We start from the raw sequence: 16262 nt of genomic DNA on the forward strand, positions 1-16262 counted from the left end.
GAGTTTCACAATTACCAGTTGTTCTATACTACCTTTAACTAAATGTACATCCCTTTAAAATACCAAACAAAGGATACTTTAAGTATTTATGGTTTGTTTTTTTAAACACAGATTTAAAGTAATAAGGACAATTTTATGCTAACTTCAGAAACAGATATACCCTCTAGATTTCTTATTCAACACTCCTAGGGATTTCAAGATCTTTGAGAATTTGTGGTTTAATAACCATCATTTATAGTTTGTCATTGAGGACTGTCAATTAGTAACAGCAATAAAACATATATTCTGGAGAAAAGTAAACGTTGACCTTCCTAACATTGTATTAGACCATAAGAGGGCTCCTTTAAAGGGAAAAAAAGTATTTGGACTTCTTTCTTTACCTTTTGTTTTGTCATGATTATTTTGGTATCTTTGTGCAACTCAGTAAATAATATTTGTAGCCTCCTTAAATAGTCTTGTGTTACAGAATATGAAGAGATTTACCAGTGTACCTAAATAACAATTTATGGACTAACAAGCAAATTGTACCCATTTCCATAAGCAGTGAAGTACCAATATGCTTCTGCTTATTAAAATAAGTCTCCTTACCAGTCTAGAAGTGCTACAGGCTTGATTTAATAAACCTACTTCATTTAACTCTGGGACTTGGGTCTATGTAACAAGAAGGTTCTAGATTCTATAATCAATTCTTTATGAATATTGGATAATGCACATAAAGAGAAAATAAAGTATAGAAAATTCTAATATATAAAAATCAGAATTTCTTGGAATGTTTCCACTTTGTGAATTAAAAAATTGGTTAATTTCCACTGTAAGCTAAATATTTGATTTGGGGTATGTAAACTGTCTTGCCTCGTAAAACAAAAATACATAGCCACAGGAACCCACTAGTTAAACAGAGGTGGCTCATATTTCAGTGGCTTATATTTCATACTCTGGGGCAGGGAGCACCTGTGCAGGTGAAAAAGAGAGAGTTGGTATTCTGGAGGTGAGGAGAAGCCAACATATTTTAGAGTGAAGAGGTGGGAAGGTGCAGATTGGTAGTATTATTTTTATTAATTGAGACAGACAAATGTATATTGCAGGAAAGTGTGTGCTCAGGTCAATACTAGCAGCTTCCGTAGTTCAGTGTGTTTTACCTGTGAAGGATACAAGATATGTCTCAGCTTTTGAAATTATATGTAATGTTCAGTCAGTGTCCTGCAGGTAAGAAAATTCTCTCATCTACATTGTCAAGGGCACATTCTGCTGTTGTCCAGGTTAACAAATATTTCAAAATAAAAAGTGCCATTTTTGCTTAGTAAATCAAAACAGACTTACACTGAGAATCCTGAAAGCTGAAGCATGACTATAATATAATCTCAGTGTCTCTAGAGTTTAGTTCTGTTCTCCATACTGACATTTTTCATCACCTTTTATGCACCACCAGTTTCTTTGTCCTGTACCCTTTGCTCATGGAAGGCCACATTAGCTCTTAGTTACACTGGTGTAAATGTAGAGTATCTACACTGAAAACAGTAGAATTATTCCTAATTTACATTTTACACAAATATAAAAGATCTGAGGCCCAAATCCTTGGGTCCAGCTGAGCTGTACTCATTGCAGGACCCAAAGAGGAGCAATGGTATCTTAAATCCACCTATGTGTTTTTCTGATCATGTGGACAGCCATGGTAATTATGTACTAGGAAACCGAGGAGGAACTGAGCACCTCCCAGATCCTTCTACCGGGGCATAGTGGTGGGTTCTTCCTTGGCTGGCAGGAAGCCAGAGAAGAATCATAAAGGGCTTAAACGCCAAGCATTAATTCTCTATGCAGTTACCAAAAGCATTAGAGAGATCAGCTGTGTTGAGATGATGGTCTTATTTTCCAGCCCCTTTTAGAGTCATTTCTGGAGGAGGGGACCCCAGCACTAGAGAGGGTTATCCTCAAACATTGAGCTTCCCCATAAGAAAATAAGACACAAGCTAATGAGGGAAAGGTTATCTCCAAACTGCTTTCACAAAATATAAGCTGTCTTACCGGCTCCTGTATTCCTGTCTGTTTTTGTCTATCTTTACTTCCCCTCTGCTCTGGTGATTACCCAACCTCTTTATGTTGTCCTTCTACTTTCATCCCTGGGTCATATTCCACATGGTTTCACGTGACTGGAAACCCTTACCTTACCCAGTCCACCATTCCTACACCTTCATCCTCCAACTCCCTCCTCCTGAAAAAATACCTCTTCCAAAAGACCTATCCTGATCAGTGAAGTGTTGACTAACAGAAGCATTATCTACCTATTAATGACCAAAATAAAAAAAAAGGTACAAAAATGTAGAATGCCTAGCTGAGGTGGTATCACACTTCTTTGCACTGCACCCTAATCCAGATCTTATTTTCAGGGCCATCCCTAGTAGGGGTGCAGGGCCCGGGTCAGAGGTGAGGAATTTGTCTCTTCCGGGACTAACCATGCCAGGCCAATTGCATCGGCCAGTGGGGTCCCCCAAAGCTCGGGGGCCAAAGCTGTTTCTCCATTTCACCCTTCCCAAGGGATGGCTCTGCTTATTTTGTATGTTGTCTATTTAGACTGTAATCTCTTTGGGCCATTGATCTTGGACCCAATTCATTCCTGTGCCAGAAGTAAGCTCATAACAAGGCTTGTGAGTGCAGGAAAAGGTGAATGTATACCACCTTTGCACCTTTCCTATTCTGGAAGCAGATGAAGCTATTACAGCCCCTGGTGCAGGTTAGAGCAGAAAGAGGACTGCCTCAGCTGAAATACAAAAGAATTTTATGGCAGACATACATTGCTGACTTGCAACAGCCCTGTGATCATTTTCTGCTTTCCTCTGAAGGAACACCCCTGATTTTCCCCAAGAGCTAGAAGCTCCTGTGGTTAGTGGGTGACTGGCTAGCAGAGCAGGGAAGCCCCTTATGTCAGGGGAAATCCCTAGGGGCTACTGAGATGTCCTTTACTTTTCCAGCATAAAGGGGATGAGGCTCAGTGATAAATCTGGTTTTTAATCTTTTTAATTCTCTAAAGGGTACAGCAGCACTATATGCTAATAAACAAATATAATGGCAAGACAGGATGTGTGGATTGTTTGAACTCCCCTTTTCTTTTTGACAGTGGGGCTGTTTATCTAAATATTTAATAATTTAGTCTACATTCTACGGTAGCTAGCTAGATAATCTCTGATTCTAGAGAGGGGAGATTTTCCAGTTTCTCTCCTCCCCTCCCACCCCAACAAAACAAAACAAAAACCTGATCTAGTGATCTGTGTTTCAGGTAAGCGTCTGCACTTTTCTCTGGTTAACTCAGTTCAGAACATTTACTGATTACCCATCATGAAAGTGATTTTTGAGTGTTTGACAGAAAATAAAACCACAAAAGTGAAAAGTGGGTTATATCAGTAATAAATGCTAGGCAAATGAAAGTGTTATGTTGTAAAAGGCGGCAAAGCAAAGGAGGTAGTGGAGGGGAATGAAATAATGGGAAATCAGAACATTGTTGAGGGAGGAAAGGAGAGAGAAAAAATGGAGGGAGTTTTGTGGAATGCTGAGTGTTTGTGAAGGAGAGAGAACAGGAAAGGGGATATTTAGAATGAAGAGGATCTCTCTTCCATTGGTGGGCTGAATGTCAAGGAGATCTGATAATGCATTTTATACTGCTGGATTGAATCTAATTCCTCTAGCAGGGTATTTGTAAAAGATCTTCAGATGAAAAGCACTATACAATACTATTCATGAGAAAATGGTTAAGGTAAGAAGTAAAAGAGCAGAATGGAACAGAAAGGAATGTAAAATCAAGTGCTAAGAGAAGGAAGGATTGAAAGCCATTTTGAAAGAGAATGAATTCCTATTCCCTGGAGTTTTGACAGAAAGTGGATGAGAAAATAATTCTCTCTTCAGTAGAAAAAGTAGTTTTGGCTTAGTAGTCTCATATGCTCCATCATCCTAATAATCAAACTCTCAGAGATATGAGATGCACAATGACAGGCATCCTGGTATCAAATGCTGGTGCCCCTGGAAGCTAATCCTCTTCTATACAATTCACATTTCTTAATAGATAATCAGCCATATGTCAACCTCATTTAATTATTATAGAGCCGTGCAGGATCTCTCTGATATCTGTGATAATAGGAAAAGGAGAAATCAAAAGTATTATCTACAATTTTTAAATTTTGTAGTTAATCAGAAATGAAATGTGAATACTTTGTATTTGCTCTGCTTTGAACATTGATTATTTCCCCCTCTACAGGTGTTGAGTGTTGTTTTTCTTTCTATCCTGACTGACATTAGCTTAGGGCTGGAGTGGCAGCATAGGCAGTATATTTACAGTGGCTCGAATTCTGCCCCTCTCCGTGCCCTCATACCTTCTCCATCATTCCAATATTCCTTCCTCTCTATTCTCTTTGTCCACTTTCGCTCCCTCCATCCCCTCTCTGAATTCCCCCTCCATCTTTCTCCATTTTCTCTCTCCACTCCACCTTCCCTACCATCTTTACACTCTGTCCTCCCCCTCTCACTTCTCTCTATTGCATTCTATCCCTCTCACTCACCACATTTCAGTGCAAAGTGGGGAAGGAAGGATACCTCAACCTGGGTCCAGTGCTTTAGTAAGTAGTGGTAGCAGCAAGGGGGAAGAACTCATAGTGCACAGGTGTTCCTTTTTTTGCCAAGCAGCACCATCTGAGTTCCAGACAGTGCCTGTCTGAGGCAGTAACATACTATAGTTCATGCAGAAGTGCTTTCTATGCTGTGACTCCCCCACAGGTTGGTATCACACAGAGCACAGGTGGTACAGTTCACCAGGGAATGGCACATTTGGTAACATCTACTCTTCTCTCTTGTGCATGTAAGAAGAGCAGCCTTGGAGTCATAGCCCATCCAAGTGCCTAGGCCACCAGATCACCTGAAAAAACACTGAGTATAATATATAGTAAGAGTCATTTACTTTTGTGTTAAAAACAACAAGGAGTCCTGTGGCCCCTTAAAGACTAACAGATTTATTTAGGCATAAGCTTTTGTGGGTAAAAAACCCACTTCTTCAGATGCATGGAGTGAAAATTATCTTTTATGTTATCAACTTTCATGGCTTATGTGACGTCACATTTTAAAAACTGTTTGAATGTCTTCATCTGATGATTGTGAAACAATGCATTACAGGAAAGAGACCTGCTGCTAGTGCTCACCAGTTCAGCTCGAGGAATTTTTATTCCAAACCACTGTACACTCAATAAACTACACTTATCACAGGGCGTCTTTGAGAAAAATAGATCAAATTTTATTGTCACCTCTGGGACTAACTTCCAGCCCCATCTCCCTAGACCAGGGCAGCCAATCCTGCTGGCTTCTAGAGAATGGAGCCACAGGAGCGGGAAGTATGTGCCTGTGGGCCTGGTTGGGGCCAGCCCCAGCCCAGCAAGACTCACAGCATCAGTGTCCCCCTGGAGCTCATGGACACCTCAGCACGGGAGGCACCTCCCCAGCTGGGTTCTTGCAGGTAGCCACTGTGTTGAACAGAGCAGTGACCACCCTCAGCCAGCATGAGAAGCAGCTGGTCCAGTCCCTTCTGCTCCCCGACCATCCCCAGCTGCCAGGGACAGGGGCCGAATGTGCCAGGGTGTAGGTGCAGTGGGAGACAGGAGCCCCTTCCCCCTTCCCCATGCAAGCTATGCATAAATGTGTGTGGGGAGGGGATACTTGACCCTGCATGCCCCACCACCCCACATCACCTATTGTTAGGGGAAGTGGATAAGAAACTTTCAGCCCACTGACTAAAAAGACAGTGCCAACTTCCAGACAGGTATAGGAGATTTTACAAACATTTGCAACTTGAATCCATCCAAAGCCTCAGCAGAGTAAAAAAGACAAGCAAGCTGTTCCTTTGCTAATTCTATAGTTCAGTACCAAGGCGTAGAATGTAAAGGAAAGAGTGAGGCCCTAGTTAGATATTCACCATTTCAGTCTGATAGCCCCCTCCAGATTAAAGCTTAATAACGGGTTTGCTGCACAATCAGACCATGAAAATTAATACTCTCTTAGCAATAAATAATCACAAATATGTTACATTGAAGCACAGATCAGGCATCAGCATTAGGAATCCCAGCTGTTGATACCAGGAAAGTGATTCTTAGTGCATATCCTATTACTATTACTCCCACTTCCCAGTCCTCTGCTTCTGGCAGTTAATGTTCTATTCTATGATAAATAAGACAATATTTCAGTTAATGTAATATAAAACTAGATCTCTTGATGAAATCTTGACCCATCATTGATTTCAGTTCAGGATTGCAGACCATTTTATCCCTGCCTCAAGACATATAGCTTATATAAGTTCATGGGTTTTGCTCAAAGTCTGAAATATGATGAATGTATTTAACATCCCTTAGATTACATTTCACAGCCAACCGGACAAAACTAAAAATGCAGCCTCTCCTTTCCCAGCCAGAGGGAGCTCTTTGCTTTGCTCTACTGATCAGAGTAGGGTAAGAATTACCGTCAGAGTTTCCAGAAGAGGCCCTATACTCCTGTTAGTGGGCATGTCAGGAAGACAGTGAAGTCACACACTTCTACCACTCAGAGAACTGCTGGTGTGAGCTCATCAACCTTCATGAATGAAGAGTCAGATTCACAGAAGGGACCTTGGTGACCTTGCCTGACTTCCTGCATACTATAGACTATGAATTAATTCTTACTACAAGTCCAATAGATGTGATTGAACTAGAACATATCTTTTAGAAAAAGACATCCAATTGTGATTTTAAAATATATTGTGACAAAGAATCCACCACAACCCTTAGTAAATTGTTCCAACAGTTAATTTTCCTCATTATTAAAAATGTGCACTTTATTTCAAGCCTGAATTTGTCTAGTTTCAGCTTCCAGCTGCTGGATCTTCCTATACCTTTGTATGTTAGGCTGAAGAAACCTCTATGTCAAATTTCTGTTCCTCATGTAGGTACTTATAGACTGTGATCAAATTACCCCTTAACCTTCTCTTTGATAAACTAAATAGATGGCGCTCCTTGAGTCTAACACTATAAGGCATGTTTTCGAATCCTTTAATCATTCTCATGGCTCTTCTCTGAACCCTTCCAACTTTTTCAACATGCTTCTTGAAGTGTGTTCACCAGAAATTTACACAGTATTCCAACAACAATACCAAATACAGAGGCAATATAACCTTCCTACTCCTACATCCAAGCACCTCATTAGCCTTTTCGGCCAGAGCACCACAATGGGAGCTCATGTTCAGATGATTATCTCCAATGACCCCCAAGTCATTTTCACAGTTACTGCTTCCAAGGACAGAGTCGCACATCTTGTAAGCATGACCTACATTCTTTGTTCCTAGACTCAACCTTGCATTTAGCGGTTTTGAAATGCATACTGTTTGCTTGTACCCAATTTATGATTATTTTGTATCAGTGACCTGTCCTCTTTGCTATCTACCAGTCCCTCAATGTTTGTGTCATCTGCGAACTATATCAATAATTATTTATATTTTCTTCTTGGTAACTCATTGATAAAAATATTAAATAGCATAGGGCTAAGAACCAAACTCTGTGAGACCTTACTGGAAACACATCCACTCAATGATGATTCCATGTTTACATTTACATGTTGAGACCTATAATTTAGCCATCTTTTAATTTATTTAATGTATGCCATGTAGGCATATAGTAATGTAGACGTTAAGTATGAACTTTAATTTGTCATTTTAAAAATAAGTTTATGTTAATGGCACTTATCAAATAGCTTTTGAAGCAGCATGGCTTTGAGCTTTGATAAAGCAAAATATCCTTTTACACAATTCTGAAGTTTTCCAGACAGGATAAGAGTTCTGTAATCTCTTACTCTGGTCATTTGATTTCTCAGACCTTGACAAAGTGTAAGCATGACATGTATGAATGAGTAAGGAAAAAAACTTTTCTAAGTCAAAGGATTATAAATTATGACCATGAAAATGACCAGGCCCTAATGGTCAAAAAGCCATTCATGGGCCCTGGCTATTGACCCCGATAAGTGGGGATAAGACAGTTTTGATGGAGTCGTCATCTCTTCTTATTCCCTTTTTACTGCTTGCTTGGGGAAAGAGAGCCCCAGGAGTGGATCAAAGTTCAGACTTGGCTTCACTTTACCAGGAATTAACAATGCAGTTCGGGTGCAAATCCTGTGATCCACATTTGCTCAGAGATCTCCAGGGAGGTCCTGGGGGATGTCACCAGCTTGAATTTCAACCTCAAAAGACCAGGTAAACAAAGAAGTGTGTTTCTCTGAAGGTCACCAATATAACAACCAGAAAGCTGACAACTTCTATTCTCTCCTCAACAAAAGGTGCTTCTATACTGCATGCTTTTATTTATTCATTTATTTGGGGGCGGGGGGCGAGGAGCAGTGTGTAGCAAACATGCACGGGTATAAATACCAGTGTAGATGTCAGGCACATTTCAGTTGAGTAAAGACACCCTTGAAGGATGTTGGTATGTACTCAAGTATCCACCATGGTTCTTTACTTCCCCAAACCCTGCCTCTCTGCCCACAATGCTATCCCAGCTGCCTCCCTATTGCTGTAGCCTTATAGCTGTTTACACTCTTAACTAAAAGCCATAAAACACACCAAATTAGTTTTCTCTGATCAAATGACAATGAGGTAAAAACAACCCCAATTAAAGGGTCTTCAATTAAATGATAATAGATCACAATTTGCAATCTCATAAAACAATTGTATCAAGTTAGTTTGACAATATCTATTTTCCATAAGTGCATGTTGATTGGCTGTAACTGTATTATCATCCTTTAATACTTTATTGAGTCTCATACTAGCCATTTCACTTTTTTCCCAAGATCAGTGTCAGGTTAACAAGTCTATAATGTCTCAGATGATCTCATTTACAGTTTTAATAATACAGGTAAAATAATTAGCTTTACTCCAAACTTCTGGAACTTTCTGCGTTTTGAAGACTTATTAAAAACAACATTAATGTTCAAGATTGCTCCTCGGTCATTACTTTTAAAACTCTGGGATGCAAGTTACTCAAAAAGTCTAACTTCAGTAGCCGTTGTTTATCATCCTCCTTAGTTATCCTTGGAATGGAAATTATTTCAACATCATCTGATATGAATATATCATTTGTCTTCTTCCCAAACACAGGTCAAAAGTATTTATTGTAGGTGTCTGCATTTTCTGAATTATTATGGACAATTATACCTTTTTCATCTAGCAATGGACTAATGCCACTGTTAGAGTTCCTTTTATTATTGATATACTTAACTCTCCTTCTTATTGTCCTTAAATCTGCTATCCATAGATTCCTGCTTATGTACTTTTACTTCCCTTATCAATTTTTTACAGTCTCTAGCTCCAAATTTTCATGCATTGCTGTCAACGAATCCTTTCCCCCCCCATTTGTAATCCAGCTATATATAGCTGCTTTCACTTTCACCTCTAAGTCAGGCTGTTTTTTTTTTAACCAATGCTTCCTTCTTTCTCGATTATGAGATTGTGAACTTTGGCCATGTAGTAAAATGTTCTTAAACTGCTCCCAATTATCTTTCACATTTTGTTTTCACATTTTATGTTTATTTTCTTTCTCATAGCTGATTTGGTTCATAATTGGTTTTTAGCTTTGTAAAGTGGCCTTTTTAAAGCACAAAGTATATATATAAACGGAATGAGACTTTATTGTATTTGTACATGGCAAATGTAATCAAGTCATGATAATTTTCACCTAAGAAACCACTAACATCTCATTCTGTGATCAAATCTTCTTTATGTCAAGACGACATCTAATATAGAATTTCCCTGTTTTGAACACAATACTTTCTAAGGTAGGGAATTGTCATTTATACTTATTAGAAATTCCAAGGATGTTTTTTAGTCCAGACAGCATGAGACCTCCCGCATATGTCTCTCCAACTGAAATCCCAGTGTCATTCTGGGAATGATATACACCAGCCTTGTGGAAAGAGATGCAACTGTCATTGTCATTAATGCACCATCCTTTGATGGGCACACATAGAGTTGAGAAGTGCCATATCCTGTGAATATTGCAATGCGCTGAAAAGCCCCATACAGCAGCTGTCACTGAGGTTATTCACCAACTAGTGCAACTAACAGGGATTTCCAGTGCATTTCCCTGAGAACTGTAACTGAGTAGATACTGGTATTAACTCTTCTTATCTCTGTACATCAGGGGTTGGCAACCTCTGGCATGCGGCTCACCAGGGTAAGCACCTTGGTGAGCCGGGCCAGTTTGTTTACCTGCTGAATTGGCAGGTTCAGCTGATTGCGGCTCCCACTGGCCAGTGGGAAGTCGCGGCCAGCACATTCCTCTCCCCCTGCCGCTTCCCGCAGCCCCCATTGGCCTGGGATGGTGAACCGCAGCCAGTGGGACCCGCGATCAGCCGAACCTGCCAATGCGGCAGGTAAACAAACTGGCCCGGCCCGCCAGGGTGCTTACCCTGGTGAGCCGCATGACAGAGGTTGCCCACCCTTGCTGTACATAAACCAGTCATTAGAATTGTTCTGCTTGTCTGTCTAGATATTTAGAGAGAGATTATCATTGATTCATGCACTGTATTCTGGGTAATATATGATTCCAGTATTACTAACATGCTTCTTTATTAAAGCAACTTTTTACAGAGCTGTTTCGGTGCAGTTTAGCATTTTGCACAAAGCCTTAGGCACAATGACTGACTTCCTGGTGCCTCTTCGAATCCTGTGGCACCTTATAGACTAACAGACGTTTTGCAGCATGAGCTTTCGTGGGTGAATGCCCACTTCGTCGGATGCAAGCTCATGCTGCAAAACGTCTGTTAGTCTATAAGGTGCCACAGGATTCTTTGCTGCTTTTACAGAACCAGACTAACACGGCTACCTCTCTGATACTTGGTGCCTCTTTCAATCTCTTCCCTCCTGCAACTTGTGTTCCTCCCTGCAGGTCCCATCTAGTTTGCTATATTCACCACAATATATAAGTATAAGCCTATGAAGTAAAGAGTCATTGGGAATTCAGAATATGTGACAATTTAAAAAAAATCTATCTATATATAAACTTTTTTTACATTTATATTTTTTACAAATATACACATTTGTTAATGTCATGGTTGGGAAGAAAAGCTTGAAATATATTCTAAAGGCTCATAATCTAGAAGGCAAGTAAAAAGATCCAAATATGTATTATTTAAAGCAATAAGATGAATGTTAAGACAATGACTTTTGAGTGCTGACTCATGGTTTCTGAATGCTTGAGTTTGGCAATACTGTAATATAGTTTTATGATAATTTTGTAAGGTTGTTCATATATCTGAAAAAAAGTGACTAAGTGTTTGACTGAGGGTCTGACCCAAAGCTCCTTGAAGGCAATGGAAAGATTCCTACTGACTAGTGGACTTTGGATCAAGCCCTGAGTTTATATGGCTTAAAAGTGGCATAAAATTGAGATCAGAATTTGACCCAAATCCTGAAAGGGTAATGTTTGAGGTTTCAGCTATATCTTATACATAATTTTGATTTGAACCATTCTCAACTTGAAACCACTTAACTCTCCTTTAATACCATGAACTGTTTTCCTCTGCACCTGTGTGTATCAAATGGTTAACCCAACTTGCTTGAGAAATCTTCTCTTCTTTTGGTGAAGACCCCAAACCATTTATGGGATGAATAGTTTGGCCATAACAATATTAAACTTACATGTGCTATGCTACATAATTCTGGAAGCCAGGCCACCAGAAATGAGGGTCACCAATGCATCTGTATTTCTAAATAACTGTTAGTGCAGAGATCAGCAACGTTTGGCACACGGCACACCATGATAAGCCTCCTAGCGGGCCGGGCTGGTTTGTTTACTTGCTGCATCCTCAGGTTCGGCCAATTGCGTCTCTCACTGGCTGCAGTTCGCCGATCCAGGCCAATGGGAGCTGCGGGAAGTGGCACGGGTGCGGACGCGGCAAGAAAACAAATCAGGGAATTACCCTGGCGGGCTGCATGCCAAAGGTTGCCAATCCCTGTGTTAGTGTTTGTACTTGTATAGCAGCTTTTATCCTAAGGAAATCAAAATACTTTAAAATGTTTAATTAAGCTTTGAAGTACTGCATAGTGATAGCTATTGTGGCAAAGTCAGACCTGACAGTTTTGGAAGGATGATTTAAGGCAGGTGTATCAGCCTTAGAACAGTCAAAGCCCTTTTCCTATTCACTAAAGAAGTTACTTCAGGTTAATTATGGACACCAGAGTCTAATTAAAGGCAGTCTGTGACCTTTAAAAACATCTTTGGGGAGCAAGAAAAGGTCAGAGGGAAGAGAAGTAAGCTGGAGAAGAGTTGTGTGCAATGAGAAGAAAAGGGATCTCCTAGGTAAGGTGTTGGCTTTTTTTTTCCTATAAGGAGAATCTTGTGTTTATTTCTGTTTAGGGAGGGGGCCTTAGTTCCCAGCATTGCTGGGCCCAGAGTGGACAAGAGTGTGTGGCTGGCAATTGGTAGATGGCATAAAAAGAGGTGGTACTCCAGTGGGTGTTAGGATATATATTTTTTTGTTTTCATTTAAAGAAGCCTTCAAGTCTCCCCTGTAAAATATTGTAAATAAACCCATGTGAAGTATTAAACCTCCAGAGTGGGACTGATTAACTCTAGGTCTCCTCAACACCAGAGTGAGAAAATCTAAGCCCTGACATGATTAAAAAGGTGTGTTGTTGCCACAAAAAAGATATAGGAAGGTAAAGTGACACTGTCTACATTCATACTGAAAATCAGTGGCGAAGCCACAAATAGAATTCAGGACTCCTGACTCTGTCTTCTGCTCTGTTCATTAGATTACACTCCTATCTTTCTGAGACTCTCTGAAGTATTGTACTATACTTGATGAAATGATACTATACTTTTGAAATGATAATCACTGCTGCAGTGACCTGGCCCCATCCTGGAGGTTGACAATGTTTGCTAGAGAAACATAGTCTAGCAAAACATTATCCACCTTACTCCTGCTGGCTCTGCAGATGAGCCAATGTTCTGGAATGTTAGCAGGCTTTGTCAGGTACTCCTACTGGAGCGCTGCTTCCTTATTTTTACACAGACGCGTCTTTCTTTATTTCAATAAGAACTTGATATATGCAAGGAGTATTAAATAGGATCATTGTGTACAAAATTCAGTTTATTATTCATTTAGATTTTTTTCTATGATAAATGAAATGTCAGCATATACATTGATTTTAACAGATCTTTTGACTGCCCATAGTCCAATCAGGTAATATTTGACGTGACCTTATGTCCATAAAGGGTCCTGTGACCAAATGGTTCAAAAGCAAAACAGTACATTTACCCAGTATTCATTAACTCAGCAGATGTTTGACATTTTAGGTAATCTCATCAGACTAGATACCTGTGCAAAGAAATTCATATTTTTTTCATGAGTAGAAAAGAAGCAGAGATGTAGAGAAGTGAATAGAATTTAGTTTCCTAAAGCATATGTTGTGCTCAAATTATCTCAAAGCACTTGATAAAGAAATAAGTTCAATATTGACTTTCGAGTGACACTGCTGGTAAACTTGAAGGCATTATGAACTCTTCAAGATTTCACACATAGCTCTGAATATTTGAACCTGTTTTACTGACAGAGTACTTGCTTCTGAGTACACCTGGATTATCTTCTACTCTTCTCAGGCAAGTCTCATTCATTCTTTTATTTTCAGCATTTGTTACATTGATTTAATCCTTTCATCATGTTTGCCATTTTCTTCATTTCTGTCCCTCCTGTGTACCATTTTCCCAAGACTATATAAATCCATGGTATGCTCACATCTTGAATACTGTGTGCAGATGTGGTCACCCCGTCTCAAAAAAGATATATTGGAATTGGAAAAGTTTCAAAAAACGGCAACAAAAATTATTAGGGGTATGGAACAACTTCCGTATGAGGGGAGATTAATAAGACTGGGACATTTCAGTTTGGAAAAGAGACAGCTAAGGGGAGATATGATTGAGGTCTATAAAATCATGACTGGTATAGAGAAAGTAGATAAAGAAATGTTGTTTACTACTTCTCATAACACAAGAACTACTGGTCACCAAATGAAATTAATACACAGCGGGTTTAAAACAAATAAAAGGAAGTATTTCTTCACACAATTCACAGTCAACCTGTGGAAATCCTTGCCAGAGGATGTTGTGAAGGACAAAACCATATCTGAGTTCAAAAAAGAACTAGATAAATTCATGGAGGATAGGTCCATCAATGGCTATTAGCCAGGATGGGCAGGAATGGTGTCCCTATCCTCTGTTTGCCAGAAGCTAAGAATGATGACAGGGGATGGATCACTTCATGATCACCTTTTCTGTTCATTCCTCTGGGGCACCTGGCACTGTCCATTGTCAGAAGACAAGATACTGGGCTAGATGCCTTTGGTCTGACCCAGTAGGGCCATTCTTATGTTATTAAGTTCTTATGACTTCCAAAATACCCTCTCTTGTAAAAGTGTCAGAGTGGAGTCCCACCCCTTTGTACATGAGGCTTTGTACTTCAGGCAGATGACTGCTACATAGAATTCCTGAATCCAGAAGAAATGGAATTCAACTTTGGTGCCATTTAGAAGCCCCAGATGGGAGCCATCACCTCCTAAAAGCCTCACCCTTCTCCCCACAAGACAGCACCTTCTCATGCTACTGATTGTCCTTCTTTCCCTCTAAACAGTTTTCCAGTCAGTCACCCCATGTTCTGTGACCCACAGTTGTATTTCTATTTTAGTTTTTTATGGGGTTAAGTATGAGAAAATAATATTAACTCTTAAAATATTATTTTGCAGCCCCGCAATTCCTTAAGGAAAGCTCTGATAAAGCTGTATACAGGGAGTCCCCGGTATACATCTCCCCCTTATCCGTCATTTTGCGTATCCATTGCTCATCAATGGGGGAACATGTTCCATTTCACGTCGGTCCCAATCTGCTTATCTGTTGTTTGCAACTTACTCGCTTCACCTTTTTTGTACTTTTCTGTGGGTGCTTAGCACCCACCAGCAGTGATTGCCCACCCTCCCCCAGAGCCTCTTGTCTGCAGGTGGCCCTGAGGGCTGTCAATCAATTTCTCCCCCTCCCTCCCAACACTGTTCAGCAGCATTTGGGAGGAGCTGGAAGGGAGGGAGAGGAGCAGGGACAGAGGAGGGGACAGAACTGGGCATGAAGGGCCGGGGTGGGTGTGGAGGGGGGACAGGAAGAGGCCAGGCAGGCTGTGAATACTGTACAGTACTATCTATCATGAGTACAAAACATGTTCAAAGTGTTAAGAGTGAGCCTGTGTCTAAGAGGCAAAGTAAAAGTGTAACTTTAGAAGTGAAATTAGATGTTATAATGAAGGGATCGGCAACCTTTGGCACGTGGCCAATTTAAAGGAAAGAGAGGGACAGAGTTCAACAGTGAAAAAGGAGACCTTCAATACTAGTCGTGGGTGGTTCCACAGATTCCAGAAGCATGCCAATCTACATAATGTAAAACTCACAGGAGAAGCAGCTAGTGTGGATGAAGAAGCAGATGCAGCTAAAGAAAATTGTTTTGGAAGGTGGTTACTCTCTGAAACAAGTTTTTAACATTGACAAAGTAGGACTTTACTAGATGAAGATGCCAACAAGAACTTATATTTCTTGTGATGAGAAGACTATTCCTGGATTCAATGCCTGAAAAAAACTGCTTATCCTTTCTGTTTGCAGGGGTGCGGGGGGATGCAGAAGGTGATTACAAGTTGAAGCCCTTGCTTGTCTACCACAGTGAAAACCCAAGAGCAATGAGGGGCTATGTCAAGTCTTGTCTCCCCGTAATTTGGAAGTTGAACAGAAAGGCCTGGTTCAAAGGCAAAATTTTCCATGAGTGGCTTGTAGACCATGCTCTCCCTGAATTTAAAGCTTACTGGCAGAAGGAAAATTTGGTAAGCACCCTGGCGGGCTGGGCCAGTTTGTTTACCTGCCATGTCGGCAGGTTCGGCCGATCGCGGCTCCCACTGGCCGCGGTTTGCCACCCCAGGCCAATGGAGGCATTGGGAAGCCGCGGCCAGCACATCCCTCACCTGCGCCACCACCACTTTTCCCATATCCACAGAGACAGTTTTCTCATTATAGAAGGTAATCAGGTTGGTCAGCCATGACTTGCCCTTGGTGAATCCATGTGGACTGTACCTGATCACCCTCCTTTCCTCAAAGAACTTCAAAATGGTTTCCTTGAGGACCTGCTCCATGATTTTTTCCAGGGACTGAGATGAGACTGACCTCTGTAGTTCCCCAGATTCTACTTCTT

The sequence above is a fragment of the Mauremys reevesii genome, linkage group 1 (assembly GCF_016161935.1).
Source record: "Mauremys reevesii isolate NIE-2019 linkage group 1, ASM1616193v1, whole genome shotgun sequence".
Classification (NCBI taxonomy): Eukaryota; Metazoa; Chordata; order Testudines; family Geoemydidae; genus Mauremys; species Mauremys reevesii.